The sequence below is a fragment of the Idiotropiscis lumnitzeri genome, chromosome 7, assembly GCF_059441095.1.
Source record: "Idiotropiscis lumnitzeri isolate Australia: NSW breed Sydney's pygmy pipehorse chromosome 7, RoL_Ilum_1.0, whole genome shotgun sequence".
Taxonomy (NCBI): domain Eukaryota; kingdom Metazoa; phylum Chordata; class Actinopteri; order Syngnathiformes; family Syngnathidae; genus Idiotropiscis; species Idiotropiscis lumnitzeri.
Window position 1 is genome coordinate 4,148,630 of NC_142397.1, and position 15,073 is coordinate 4,163,702.

Consider the following 15,073-nt stretch of genomic DNA (forward strand, 5'->3'; position numbering starts at 1 on the left):
AGGTTAACGGAGGATTGTGAACTGACATGAGCGACCAATGTAACGCAATCTACCTGCCCACTTTATTTATTAATAGGTCAAAATTACTGATAGGAAAAAGGTCCACAATAAAAACAATGTTTTATCACAATAATCTATGAAAAAAAAGCATTTTCTCTTTAAAAATGAATTTTTTTTAATTAAAACTATGCTCCCATGATTAAACATGAGTGGGCGGGGCTCTGCCAGACTATCTCGACCCAGAGGAGACAATGCAAGTTGACACTCAGCTGTAACCTTTTCATCGATGGGGGGGGGAGGCGAGAGCGGGCATGACGCCAACGCAAAATCATGAAAAAAATAAATAAATCTTTCTTCCATTACTTCCATTAGAGCCCTGACATATTGTGTCCTTGGACGCACTCTCTCCCTTTGGCCTCGTCCTGTAGCTACGTGTCACAATGATGAAGTCCTCCGTCTCCCTTTTTGGTCTACTTGGCGAGGTGCTAAACAACTTTTTTTTAAAAATCTTTATATTTTTATTATTTCCTCTCAACCTAATGCCCTTGTCCGAAAAATGAGGACAGTGGTAGTGGTAATATTTTCAATGTATTATCTTTTCTGCAGGGTAAAAAAAACGGTACAGGAATAAAGTGGGGGGAAAAAAGAGACTGTAGGTATTGAAGTTGCGTGAATACCAGAGGCCAACCGAATAATCAGCCAATATTTGTTCTTTTAAATTATCTCCCCATCACTCAATACATTAACACATTACAACTAAGACAAAGATAATAGCATTCAAATATCTTCCTTCCCGAAAAAAAATCTGGTAAACAATTCTGCATTATTTTTCCTGATTTTGAGTAAAATCTGCATCATTCTGGGGAATAAAAAAAATCTGAAACATCAGTAAAAGCAGTGGAATGAAAACTGACATAAGTTCAGATACTGTTTTAAATCATTAATTAATTACAATTTTGTTGATTTTTTTGAACTTTTGCACAAAATAATTAAAATTGAATTAAACCATGTTGAACATTTGAGCAAGAAATAACGTCAAAGATTTTGTTCGGACACTTTGACCAAATACTGATCCGATATTTGTTTATGGTTGTGGATGGAAGATTTTTCATGTAACAGTATATATAAGGTGTGGGCAAACTACGGCCCGGGGGCCACACGCGGCCCGTTAAACGTTTTAATCCGGCCTGCCGAACTTGAAAAAAATAAAATGAATAAATCTTTTTTAAGTTTTTATTATCTAAATGCGTCGATGTGTATCATCTGATTCTCGAAAAGAGAAGGAAATTATTTGCTATGATTATCGGTATGCGTTGGCACCACTTTTAGCTGTTACAGTCCATTTGCATTGGGGTCAAGTCAAGCCGACAAAATCTACAATTCAGTGACGTGATGATCTTTTTTCTTCTAAGAGTCAAGTGCAGCATCAGTGAGCACACAATCACCCCTTTTGAACTAAAAGGAACAAATGAACTGGCTTATGGCGCCGTTTTGAATAATTGACACCGCTGCGCCGGCGGAGACGGGGACAAATCGGGTCGAGTTTGTGTCCTAGTCTGGAAGCATTGCCACCGCAACAGTTTATAAATCTTATTTAACGCCGGCTCGGTCATATAACAGGTCAATAATCCGCCTGCGTGTACTGTTTATTGTTTCACAGGAGATCCAGCAGCGGACGACATTTGCTATTTAACCTCTAGATTAATTTCTGCTTGAACATGGAGCAGCTGGTGAGGGCAAAGTGACTGGCGGTTCCTGGATGTATGAGGAAATGACAAAAAGTATTGATCTGGAGGGGTGCGCACGCTGCGATTGGGCAGTCCTTCTTTTCTTCTGCCCTCCCTGCCTCCTACAGGAATTGAACTGCGCTAGACTGAGGCCTTGAGAGGAGCAGCTACAATGCGCTTGCATACGCTTATCTATTCACTGGGCGCTTTTTTTCCCCCCTCCCTTCTCTCTTGTACTCGCCTACTGCGGGCGAGGCAAGATGCGGCTTTCTCTTCAAGGTTCCTAACGACTGTAAAGCAGATGGAAATCTCTCTTCGGAATCAAAACAGCTCGGAGCTTTCCCCTTTTGCTCGCTATTTAAATGGTGACAATCAACTTTTGTCACACTTGAAGGGAGGAGAGGAGACAGCATCTTTGAATGTTACTCAAACATTTCTTGGATAAAATGTATACTTTAATAAGGCCACCCGTATAGACTGTGAAAAAATGTTTTTGTTGGTTTTCTTTATTGCAGCATATGCGTCGTGGTCAGGAATGTACATCGGCAAACCTCCACCTTGCCCACAACAAATGGTGGCCAGTCTGTGAAAAATCTGCACTGCTTTACTCGTTACTCCAAAGTAAAATCAGAAGAAATTGTTTGTTGACGTAATGCCTGGACTGTGGTGCAAATAGTCGAGTGGAATCGGGCTGATACCGCACTTATTTTAAGGTATCAGGTACTCGAGGAGGCTGCCAGCCGTCGATACTGTCAAACGATGCTATAAAACCCTGTGAATAAAAATCATTAAAAAAATAAAAATCCCCATTTGAGGGGGATATAATGCAGGCATCTTCGTAAGAAACCTAATTTTTTCATAATTTTTTAGATGTTTACCAACAGGTTTTAAAAAAAAAAAAAAAAAAAAAAAAACTGCGATCACAGATTTCTAGCATCTTTGAAACACCACAACTCAGTAAGATGTAATTCAAAGTAGAACATTTAAAAGCAGTTACAAACACAGTTGAGATTTAAAAGCAAACTCAACGATATAAAATGCTCACTAAAAGTGTGAAATGTGCTCGATTTTTAAAAATATTTAAATGTATTTCAAAATATTTGGGAACTAGGATTTAAAAGAATTGTCACTTTATCGGTATGTTTTCAATCTCTATTCATTCACATTATTCACAATGCTTTTTAAGGATGATTTTGGGAGGGTGTATTCTTATACGCGGGTGCTTCTTTTTCACAGTTAGTTGCCGTTATACTGCGGCGGATTGACATCGATGAATCTTCATCTGCGTCAAAAAGGTAGGTCTTTGTTCACGTTTTTTGTCATTGTGTTAAATTACATTTTCTATATCAAAGGTATGAGAGGTATCGGTACTTGGTATCGGTATTTGGTATCGGTATTTGGTATCGGTATTTGGTATTGGTACTTGGTATTGGTACTTGGTATCGGTACTTGGTATCGGTACTTGGTATTGGTGTGTACTCGAAGAGTGAATGGGGAAAAAAAGGGATGACCGCTGGCAGTGGACGGTCCTGAAAATGAAATGCAGGTAATCAGGAAGTCCTGACTCAACCGTAACGTGTGTGTGTGTGTGTGTGTCTCTCTCACTTTCTCCTTCTGACTTGAGGCAGCGGCCAGGCAAATTTTGCTTATCAGCCAACGCCCTGGTTTTTGGATTGCAGATTTAAGATGTTTATTTCTTACACGCACTCCACTTAAAGATGATAAAGAGAAAAAAGGCAATTTGACAAAATGAAACATAAATTCTGAAGTAAAAGGAGGTTGAGGCAACGTAAATAAGTACGAGCAGCACTTTTATCACTAATCATCCAAGTTAGAAAAAAAAAAAATTTGAATCCCGAGCGCTTGATAAGTCAGGAAAGCTGCTCAAAGCATTGCCGGGACAGTTCATAAAACTTTCATGATGGCGTCAGAGTGACCCTGAAACTCATGATCAACATTTCTGGTGAAAGAATGATTCTAAAGTCAAACAAGAATGCGTGTTTGACCTTATAAAGGTTCCGGCGCACTTTTTCAAAGTACTTTCCGAGCATGGCTGCATGGCCTTTAAGCTGAGCAAGGTGGGAGGAGAAGCCTGTCATTGGGATGCAAGTGTGAATCCCTGCAGGGTGAAGGTGGACGGAATGTAAAACAAGCAGCTGCCAGTTTCGCTACTCCTCACTATGTGGTCTGCTCCGCCATCGGAGAACAGGATCTCCTCGCTGCAACAGCCACGAAGCGAGCGATGCAGCAAAATGTTTTTTTGTTTTTTTTGTTTTGTTTGCTTTTTACAATGTTCCCTGGCAGCACATCTCGTTAAACCGACGAGGCCACAATGTTGTTAAGCAATTAGGCCCGGTGATTTCTTGCACGCTCCAAACAACACCTTCCATGTCAGGAAGTGTTTTGGATGCAATGACTTGAATAGTTCCTGCGTGTATAGGGGCAGCACTCGGGTGGCGGCGTGCGTAATCAAGGACTTGATAGACTGATATGTTCTTTTTCAGGGCCGATACCGATTATTAGTAGTCATGGAGGCCGATAACTGATATTTCAAGCCGATGTTCATTTATTGAAAAAAGGGGTAAAATGGTGTCAAAAAAATAAATAAATAAAAACTCCAAAACTTGACCTAGTTTAAATGCCTTTAACTCATTCACTATCAGCCGAGCGAAAAAAAATGGAATTTTGACGTATTTATCCGTCAATGGCAGTGAGTGAGTTAATGATTTACAACTCTTTAAAGCTTTTTCAATGACAACAAACATCTCTTTAAAGTTTACTCCAGCAAATAGTTTTCAATTAGTTGTGAGCTGTAGTCGACAGGCGTTGACCGAAATTTCGGCAAAGTCAGTTGTAGCGTGTGTGAAAAAGCAAACAGGCAGCTTACTGCTGATTGGCTGCTACCCACTGGACAAGGAACCAATCAGAGAGAGAGAGAGAGAGAGAGAGAGAGAGAATAAACCAGATTTTAATTTATCGGCCTTGAAAGTTATTAAAAAAGGCCGATGCAGATTATCAGCAGATTATCGGGCCGGCCGATAATCAGTCAACCACTAGTTTCGATCTATATCTGCTGTATGCCAATTCCAATTTCACAAAGGTGACCTGAAAATGGCCAAGGATGAATTTAAAAACTGCTCATTCCACTTAGCAGCATTCTTATCCACCGCATACAAATCGTAATAAGGTCAAAACATGCTTCTGCCGCAGTAAAGAAGTGGCTTTAAGAGCCTTCGAAGACAATCGACAAGGATTTGCATATGAGAACTGTGTGACCGGGGAAATGAGCTGGGCCTGTATTCTCTAATTACCGCGTCCCCATCTGTCTGCGGGTTCTGCATTTTTAAGTAATAGTCACCCTCTCGTCGCAGTCACATTTTTGGGGGGGCGTTGGATTCCAGCAAAATTCTTCTTTACCGTCCTGTAGACATTTTGAAAAAATGCCAGAGATGATGGGCGGGGGGGAAGGGTGTTAGGATTTCACAATTACATACATTTAGTCGTGATCAGTTTGGCTACCATGATGAAATCAAAAATATCTAATGACGCACGTTCTCACGCAGTCGTCAGCCAACCACCAGGGTGAGAACACATGCTGAAGGCTTCATTCTGGTGCTTGATCACAACCGAGCGAGTCACGAGGTCTGACGGTGACAGGGAGTTCTTTCAAGAGAAGAAAATATCACAAAAATTGAATCGGAGGAGCACCATAGTGAGGAGCTCTTGCCACGAGAGGGATCAGCATCTGTTGTTTTGGACTTCATGATTGCACTCGGTGATATCGTATTTATTCAATTAGTCCTTTTGTGAATGTAAAATTCTTGGATTTTTAAAAAAAAAATCATTTTCAATTTACATTTGACACTAAAAAGTGTCTGTTTGTTGAAAAGTAGCGCAATAACGATGCATAATGAAGAACTGATTACTAATCGTGATTATAGTATTAATAAAAATATAATTTTGATGATCATTTTGGCTAATATGCAGCCCATGTGTGTGTGTGACCAATACGGCGCACCACACTGACAACTAACCCTACAATATCTCTTTCCATTTCACGTTACAGTCGCTGACTTTGGGTTTGACAACACAGAACGACTTACGATCGGGATTTTTGAACAGGTATAACATTTACTATAGTTAGCCCTGATTCTTTTCTGAGCAGATCTAGGACAAAAAAAAAATAATTCTTTATAAATCCACACTACTTGATCATTTTTCAGAAATAGCCGACAGTGCCTTTTGTTGACTTTGATCAGAAATGAGTTTAGTATTGGGAGGTTGTCAGTATTTTTGTCCTCCACTCGAGCCAGGCACTATTGGGAGAATATCTTGAAACCCGGCGACAGGAATTTTAACACGCAGGTCAGGGAATTACGGTGAAAGTGATTGCTGCTAAACGTCAGCATGAGTCGCGGCAGACACGCATGTGGAGAAAATGCAACAGGTGCTATGAGCTCAGGTGACAGGCGTGAGCGGGGAGAGCCACTTTGGCTGCGAGGACAACTGTAGCTAGGTAGGTGATGATTACCCACACCGCGTGTGAAAAGCGAGAGGATTGCGATTTGACGTTTCATAGTCCAGCAGATCGAGATGAAAGTGCAGCTCAAAATGCCTTTCTTGTTTTGGTTGTTGACAGCTGGCGTTGGAACCAGAAGAAGATGGCCATGTGTGCTAGCTGGTAACCATGTAATGTGCATTACCGCCACCTACAGGAGGGGAATGGAACACTACTTGAGTTAAAGATTTTTCAGATTTAGCAATCCATTCATTGTTCAGAATATGGTCCATTGAGCAACAAAATGTCGTCAAATGTCACCCACTATATTAGTATATTTAATTTAATTAGTAATTTGAAATTTTTGATTAATAATTTAAACGTATCTGGACTACATGTCGAAGGGTTAAATCTGTAAAAATTCAATACACGGTAATCCTTTTAGTCACAGTTTGCACTTTGCAAATTCACTTTTTGCAGTTTTTTTCTTTTTTTTTCATCTTCAATTTTTTTCTTGAAAAATCCACCTATCCATGCTTTTTCATGCTCATTCTATAACACTATGGCAGAGGGTCACCAACCTTTTTGAAAATGCGAGCTACCTCTTGGCTACCGATACCAAAGGGCCACCACTTTGATACACACTTCTAAGATGACAATTTTACATTTAATCATATATCTTTATGATATGTTATTAGGACTGCGGTAAAAAAAAAAAAAAAAAAAAAATTGGCTAACTCAGCTTAGTCAACCACAAAAATTGGTCGAAAAATATTTCTGACTTGATAACCGATTAATTACTCGATTGCCAGAGTAATCGATGGAATAATCAAAAGGGTAAGCACAAACTAATTATAACAGATTACATGAATGATCGAACCCCACCCCACAAGATCTCAGTTCTGAAAATATTTATTAGTCACTATTATTAATAATGCATGACTTGGATTTTTTTTTGAGGACACTGGTCATGTTAATGCACCACGTTGACGACCTCTGATCTAAGGTAACACAAGATAGGCGCCAAAGCACTACCTAAATATGAAACCGATCAAGTAATCAACCGAGAGGCAAGCTCTGGGGTAGCCTGGGTCATTAGTGGAGAGTCTTTGCTGGCTTTGCGCACACTTTTTAGGTGTAGATAAGTCATATGCAACATATTTGTTTTATGGTTAATTTTGTAAGATTATCTTTGCTATTTTCTCGCCATGCCTACCATCACCCACACTCTCCATTGCAGCAGTTTTACGAAACTCTTCATTCATAAATTCCTATCTCCTTTTGTTCGCTCTTCTTTTCAAGTTTCTGATGACTCGCGTGACTGAAACACTTCAACTAAAAATAAAAAGTCACCTAATTCATCTTAATTTTCTTCATAATGAAGGTTAAATCAAATCAATACCGATGCATTTTAAACAGTTTTGGGATCATAGTGATTGTATATTTTTTTTCAAACACTAGTGACTATTCACGGTAGGGCATTTTTGTGTTGACAGTTCAAAAAGGTCCTCAATAGAGCCTCCGCCATCCTCGGAGTGTATTTTGCACACTTAATAGATAATACAGCGTGAAGTGAGATCAACTTCCGAGATGAACCCTAATTGTTGTTTCCCTCATCACATCTCCAACAGCGTCTTTTCCTTTCCAGCCCGGTCAAAAACGTTCATTTCAGAATCCTCCGTAAATCCGCACGTACTCTCGGGAGCGAATTAGTCGCCGTCGGAATGAGTTCTTTTGAATTGGACGTGGATGGAGTGCGGGATTAATGAGATGCCAGATAAACAAACGGATTCGGCGCCAATGCGACGTGGTGGATTTCTCGCCGCATACGTGGCAAAAACCCCCGGGGTTGAATATAAGCAACGTGGATGCCCGTCCCACGTATTCCCACCTTCGCCGCTATGTCACCGCACGGCCTTCGAGGACATCCGAAGTTTCAATGGCGAAAGGGCAGACGTCCAGGTGTCGCTGAAGCCGAATTGCTTTGCTCAGCACACCAAAGACAATGTCTCCGTGGACGAAGGCTCAGGAAGGCCAAGTGGTGGGAGGGGGTTGAGGGGGCTGTCAGGAGAGCACTCGGGATTACTGTCAACTCCTGGATGCTCTCCTTTTACCTCACACTCTTTGTCGCTTCGACGCCATCGACATTGACCTTTAAACTTCATTTAGTCACTTCATCAGAATTTCCTTCTTAATAATACTAAAGAAAAAAAAAAAAAAACAGGGCTCATAGGTTCTTTATCGCTGCCACCTCATTGTCATCCGCTCATGACTGGCCTTGCATCTGATTTCCACAACATTGGCGGATGACGGCGACAAGAAGATTCCGATAAAAAGGACACACATATGCAGTAAACACAAAATATTCGCAGAGGAATAGGACAGAACGCAAATATTCATCATTTCTCATATATTATTGTCTTCAAAGTATCTCCACATGGCTGAAACGGGTCCTTGCGAGAAGGAATATGGCAGGCTGGCGAAGTGGTATCAGAGCCTTTTGCGGTACAGATATGCAAATCCAGGTCATTTAAAGTAAATAAAGTAATTAATAATATTTAATGCTAGAAAAAAACTGCATATGCACATAAAATACGTTTTAATGAAAAATTGTTTTCTTGAATATTTTGTCAATCTTCGGAGTTTTCTTTCCTGTCCATTTTTTTTTTTTGCAGTGAAGGTGCTTTTGTTTTATCAGGGCTGTTTTTCAGTTTAATTTATTTATTTTTTTTACATAATTCAACCTCATGGCAGTGTTTTGTCGTGCAGAATTTGAGTTTTTCTGATTTCCCTTTGATGTACATTGCTGCTTTTTTTTAGCGTCAATGTTTTTCAATTTTTTCAATGTTTTTTTAATAAAATTTATATTCCAGTTATGTCGGTAAGGACTACGAGCACGGAATTTATTTTCTTGACTATTATCAACTTATTTTTACATGCGTGTGAGGTATCAGGATGTTAAAATATTTCATAAAAATGGACATGCAGTTAATTAAGATTTTGTAAAAGTGGTCGTTTGAACCAAGATTATTTCTCTTTCCATTATTTTCTATCGGAACGATTGCAAATTCAAAAACCTCGCAGGTGGACCGGCATCAAGGAATAGATTTTGTTCCAATTTAAAGGCTTCCGCCAGTCACAAAATAATTATGGTTTGCTTTGGAATCTCTTCTTGCGCAAATGTGATGTTTGAGATGCACATCCATGCCTCGCAGTGCATTATGTGTAAGCAACGGTAATATTTTTTTAGAGCATGAGTAAATGTCAGACATCCAATTATTGAAGATGCTCTTCAATAAATTACTGTTGACGCCATGCGTGCCAGGTGAGCTCTTCAGACTACCAATACATCAATGTGCTTACACTTTTGCATTGTTTTGTTGTGAGAGAGAAAAAAAATTTCCCAGCAGTTGTGTTTTTTTTTTGTTTTGTTTTGATGGGCCTAATCTATTTAAAGCAACACATTCTGTAACAAGGATGGAAATGCAACCCCACCCCATCCTGATTTGCTTCTCATTTTTCAGGCGGCTTATGGACAGCTTTAGGAGATTGCTTTGGGGTTTATATTTTTTGCTCGGCTCTCAATATTATCCTTCTCTTGCGAGGCCTCTGTCGCCGGTCCGAAACACAAGTCCGACAATGGCAAGCTGACACAGAGTGACACTGAGAGGATTAGACAAGCCGGGAATCTATTCTCTTTAAATAGAAGGCTCGCTGAGCCTCGACGGTAGCTGAGAAGTTGCGACATAGTTAAGTGACAGATGGGCGTTTATTGCTCTCGTGCAAATTCATGTCATCGTACTTAATCACTCGCCCGCTCCGGGCCCACGTTTCGCTTCTCCTGCAAAGCGGCTGTTTGTCCTTTTGTTAATGAGCGCAGACCTGCTGTTTTTACGACCGCCATCTTTTACTGCGTTATCGTAAACACTTGATGTCTGCGAGTCATATCTGCGGAAGAAGAAAGGAACTCCCAGTGGCATGTAATGGGGGGGGGGGGGCACTGGCCACGGGCATTCAATCCAAATTTCCAAATAGAAAAATTGTTCAAAATAAAGACTAACTTGGACATCAACCATCCTGACGTACATAAAATGACAGTATGCTACTGTTGGTGTGTTAGCCATAATGCTAACCCTATGCTACTAAGCTTAGCTAGCTAAACTCAGTAGGCGGTAAGTAAAGACCACCGCAAAACGTAATTTTTTCTAACTCTGAGAATTTGTGAAATGGTCATCAAACTTTGTCGCCACTCTGATCAGATGATATCAGCTAAAATGCTTCCGTAGTTTGTCTCGGAATCAGGGGGCTAATTTTTCCCAAGTTTCCAAGGGGCTCTATTGAGCGAGTTAGAAAATACATCACAAGGTCATACATGCTTGCAAAAATTTGAGGGAAAGTCGAGGCTCCCAAAACAGCCATTTAGTCATTAAAAGAATAACGCACGCTTCCTTTTGCTCAGGCCCTTAAATCTGGGTTATTATATTTTGCCTCTCTAATGAAACTTAATGGGGTACCAAAACGACTCTCTCTCCCTATGAGGCGTTGCGACATCCTGAAATGACTGATTTGACCAAAATCTAATCATGTTACATTAATAGCGAGAGTAGAGAGTGTTCACATTCTAAATTAATTGGCATACACAGGAAAAGGCAAACACATGTGGCAGCACGTGGAAACATCATCATAACGCATAAGCAGGGGTTTTCTCGCAACGCAGCTTTGTCGTCTTTCTTGAAGAGGCCTTCTAATAATACACTCATCACAAGTCTTCGCAAGCATTTCCAATGAATGGAATACTGCAAGCATTCCAAGGCTTGGTCCATGGGTCAGTGTGTCTGCAACACATTTGTAATCTGTCAAAAAACATGTTATTATTGTCGACTAAATGTGTTGTTGTTGTTTGAATGAAACATTGTGTGCTTTGCGTGGGCTATGACTTTTGAGGGCTGCTTACTCACGAACGGTGATGACAGCTATCATTTTCACAGTTAAGATTATGCTAAAATGAAGGCAAATGAACAATTCATATGAAATATATTGATTCATCTAATTTTTGAGTAATTAACTTGCTAAACAATTGCAGTGCTTTTAAGCATTCACTATGACGACTTTACAAAATTCTACCAATCAACTGCAGCATCAACGAGAATGAAATTATAAATCAGATGACAACAGTAATGCAAACAAATCTGTCCACAAATCACTTCCACTTTTCATCCTTCATGAAACTGTGATGTACACCTGGGGACCGCACTTCCTGAGCACTCAGCTGATCTAAAATAAATAAATCAATAAATACAATACACATATTAGGGCTGCCACTAACGATTATTTTGATATTTGAGTATTCTGTCGATTAATCGGTAGTCAAATTTAAAAATATTTTAATTAAAAAACATGACATTCAATTCAATTTAACATGTTTGAAAATAAGCAAAAAAATATTGATTATTATCCCCAAGTCCACGCATTGGGGTACTCCTCCACGTCAAATTGTGACACAAATGTTTAATTTTGAAACAACACTAGCCCTTTTTTATGGAGAACAGCTGGAAGCGGATAACGTTTACTGTTGTGAAGCTAAAATTCCTAGCATTTGGGAAAATTAATAAAGGTATCCCAACAATTCATTGATTAACAAATGTAATTACCATGTAATTACCTGATTAATTTATTAATTATCACACCTTATATCTACTGGCCTTTGTGATTTGAAAATAACCTTCTAATCCACTGCAAATTGAATATCCAATTTGATTCCTTGTTCAGCCTTATCTTTTTATGTCAACATTGTGCATCCTTCAAGATTATACTTGAGAACAAAACTTTGTTGCCTTGAGTATCGCTAATAGATGGAAGCATATACAACACAAGGATGATGATGTTCAGATGGTAAAAGTGTGTAGGCTTGTCTTATTGGACCAGTTCCGACAAAACTAGGAGACATTTCACATGACGGAAAGACCTCACCGACCTTATATCCATTAATCTTACAGAACACGTCGCAGAAATTACAGCGCGTGGCTGCATGGTACTGTATATGCGCTGGACGTCTTGTATATTCCGCTGCTGTCAGCTTGTCCCATGTGCTTTCTTTCCGGACCGGTGCTTTTAAGGGGAATGTATGTGGTAGTGAAAAGGATCTGATGGAGTTAAGCCAACGTTCACGCTGGCATGCTTGCAAACGTGGCCATGACCTTGTTATAAGATGTAAACTGTATATAGTGCACACATCTAGCATCTAAATTATATTTGGAGAGTGGAACCGCGTAAGTCTAAAGGCCTTGAAGTCGCGGGCATCAGGATTCAATATTTTGGGGTAAAATACACGTTAAAATCCACGCTAAAATTTAGAGTTCCAAAGCCTTATGAGAACGTGCATGGTAGGTGAATTCATTGGTGTCCAAACCATGGCCCGGGGGCCGTTTGTGGTCCACCGTTCATTTTTTATTGGCCTGTCAAAAGCAACTTTTGACAGGAAAAATTAAAAGGGGGGGGGGGTGGGCTCTCGGGTGGTCCGCGTTAAGTCCTCTTTATACACCTGTGTACGCATGGATGACAACGGCCACGTTGCATCACCTGATTGACACGTTGTGCTGCGCGGCACGTCTGGAACATACGCTGCGCGCACATCAGAATGCAGCACGCACTCTCGTGATTGGTCCGGTTAGTCACATGCTGCGATGACTCACCCCAGCCATGTGCCGTAGCACACAAGGTCTCTTTGAGGGTAATTTATTTGTCTCCACAGGGAACAAGATCAACACCACGCTGCGAAGCGAGCTAGCTTGGGAGCGGCGTCGGTGATCTTTGCGTTTGTAAAGAACTCATACGCATACCGCAAACGCTGCTTTCGAGTTTGATTTTGCAATACACTTAATTGCATTAGCTAGTCATGTAAGTCCCGTTGTTCCAGCAGGCACGATGTCCATTGTTGCTGCTGTTAATTTTTTCGTTGTTTAGCAAAGTAAAAATGTTGCCCAAAATTAGCCAGAAAATGAAGAGGTCGGATTTGTGAAGACATCACATCAATGTGGTCAGCTTACTACAGATTGTTCTTATTTTGGTCCCGAATGTGGAGGAGGTCATGACGCCCTGCACCCCCCCCCCTCAAAAAAAAAAAATCATCAGCTATTTGTCTTATCGTCTTTCAAACTAACTACATTCTATAAACTGTGTATAATTGCAGAATTGGATAATTGGTAAACCAAAGTACCAAAAAATTCAAAGTGGTCTTCTGTAAGGACAAAGTTTGGACACCCCTGGTTCTGCAAATTTTTACACCAAGTGCCACCTAATAAAAATGATTTGCTTCCCCAAGTACCACCATCATGACCAATGTAAATACGCAGTACCACAAAAAGCCTTTTTGTTCTTCAAAAATGAAACAGTCATTTTATTCCTCAAAAGTATATTGTCTAAGAAAATGATGCTCAATTAATAATTAGACCAAAAGTTATACTGTATTTTAAAACATACCATAAATGTTCAAAACAAGCAGTTCTTAATTCATTTACTACCATTGACGGCTAAAGCCGTATTCCCACTACTAGATGGAACCCACATACAAGTCATGGTACACATATCACACTTTGCTGCTCTAAATTGCCCGTAGGTGTTTATGTCACAGCAATGATCCACCTGTACAACTCCGCTCTCCACTGAAGAAACCAGCGGGCAGCTTGAAATCACGTGACTTTTTCACTTGATTAGTGTCATAATTAGCTACAAGCAGTCACGCTGGGCACCGGTGTCGTCTCCGCATTTTTTCTCCCTCCAACGTACAGTATGTGTTTGTGAATGGTGGATGTGTCGCAGCCAGTGCTGAGCCCTCATTCATTAGCCAGGCTCCTTGCAATGTGTTTTTCGAGGTGCAAAGTCCATCAAATTCAGCAGAGAACTTGTTCGATGTTCCTGCCAAAGCTGACACATCTCTGCCTCGCCGCCGACTCAAAGCATGCTGCAGTACGCTTGCATTTTTTGGCAGATGAGTGAAATTTCGACTTCAAATTCATTTGTATTGAATTAATGGGATTTTTTTTTTTTTTTTTCATCCCGCGTCCAGAAAAAGCACATCACAGAGATGAACGATTTTGAAATATAATCACATTGCGAATTAACCCACAGTAATATAAAATGTGCCAGATATGTGCAAGATATATCTTGTCAATTCATTAATTCAGTCTGATTGGATGCACTCGGATCTTCAATCAAAATGATTTTTACGATTCAAATATTTATTTTTTTTTTGTTACGCCTCGATGGTCACTGAGGGTGTGGTGGTACATTCGCCCGACTTGGGTGCATTGATGTTGTCTATGTGTCCCCTGCAATAGGCTCCTGAACCCCCCCCCAGCCAGTATAATGGGAAATTAATGACGGTTGTGGCCAAGTTGAAGACCTCATAATCGTTTTTTTTTTTTTGTTTTGTTTTGTTTTTTACCAGCATGTCCATTAGTATGACACACGCAAGCAGGACATGCATTCCCGATTGCTTCTGCGTCAAACTCCAAAGCGCACCTTCATAAATCTGCATTTTGACTCCACGTCAGTTTCAGCAGACAATTCGGAAAACCTTGCGACGCTGCCTTTTAAACGATATGGCATCACTTCTTGCACTAAGCTGTCAGAAGGCACTTTTTTTCCACAATGGTCCTTCCCTCCAAGCTGTTCCAGCTATAAGCACTCATCACCGCGGTGTGTTTCATCTTGACTCTTGGAACAGCAATAATCGATGTGATGGCAAAGGAAAACAGGCGCTTTCGCCCGCTGCCCCTGAGGCACACTACACACACGCGCATCCAAAACAGATTGGGTCTGACAAAGCCGACTAAAAGCAGCGAGCGGT

General features: G+C 40.4%; 2 protein-coding genes across 4 annotated transcripts in view; one reads left to right on the plus strand and one right to left on the minus strand.

Moving 5' to 3' along the window:
* rtn4rl1b (reticulon 4 receptor-like 1b) overlaps window positions 1–15,073 on the minus strand; it is a 134,907-nt gene that overhangs the window by 116,549 nt on the left and 3,285 nt on the right. The window lies entirely within an intron of this gene.
* Window positions 1–15,073, plus strand: part of dph1 (diphthamide biosynthesis 1) — a 176,872-nt gene that overhangs the window by 96,594 nt on the left and 65,205 nt on the right. For 2 of the 3 annotated variants that reach the window (XM_088300660.1, XM_088300661.1), the window contains exon 1: window positions 2,977–3,022. The gene's annotated coding sequence lies outside the window, so the exon portion shown is untranslated. Of the gene's footprint in view, window positions 1–2,963; window positions 3,023–15,073 lie in introns of those variants that run through there. The other variant, XM_088300663.1, reaches the window with a different exon arrangement.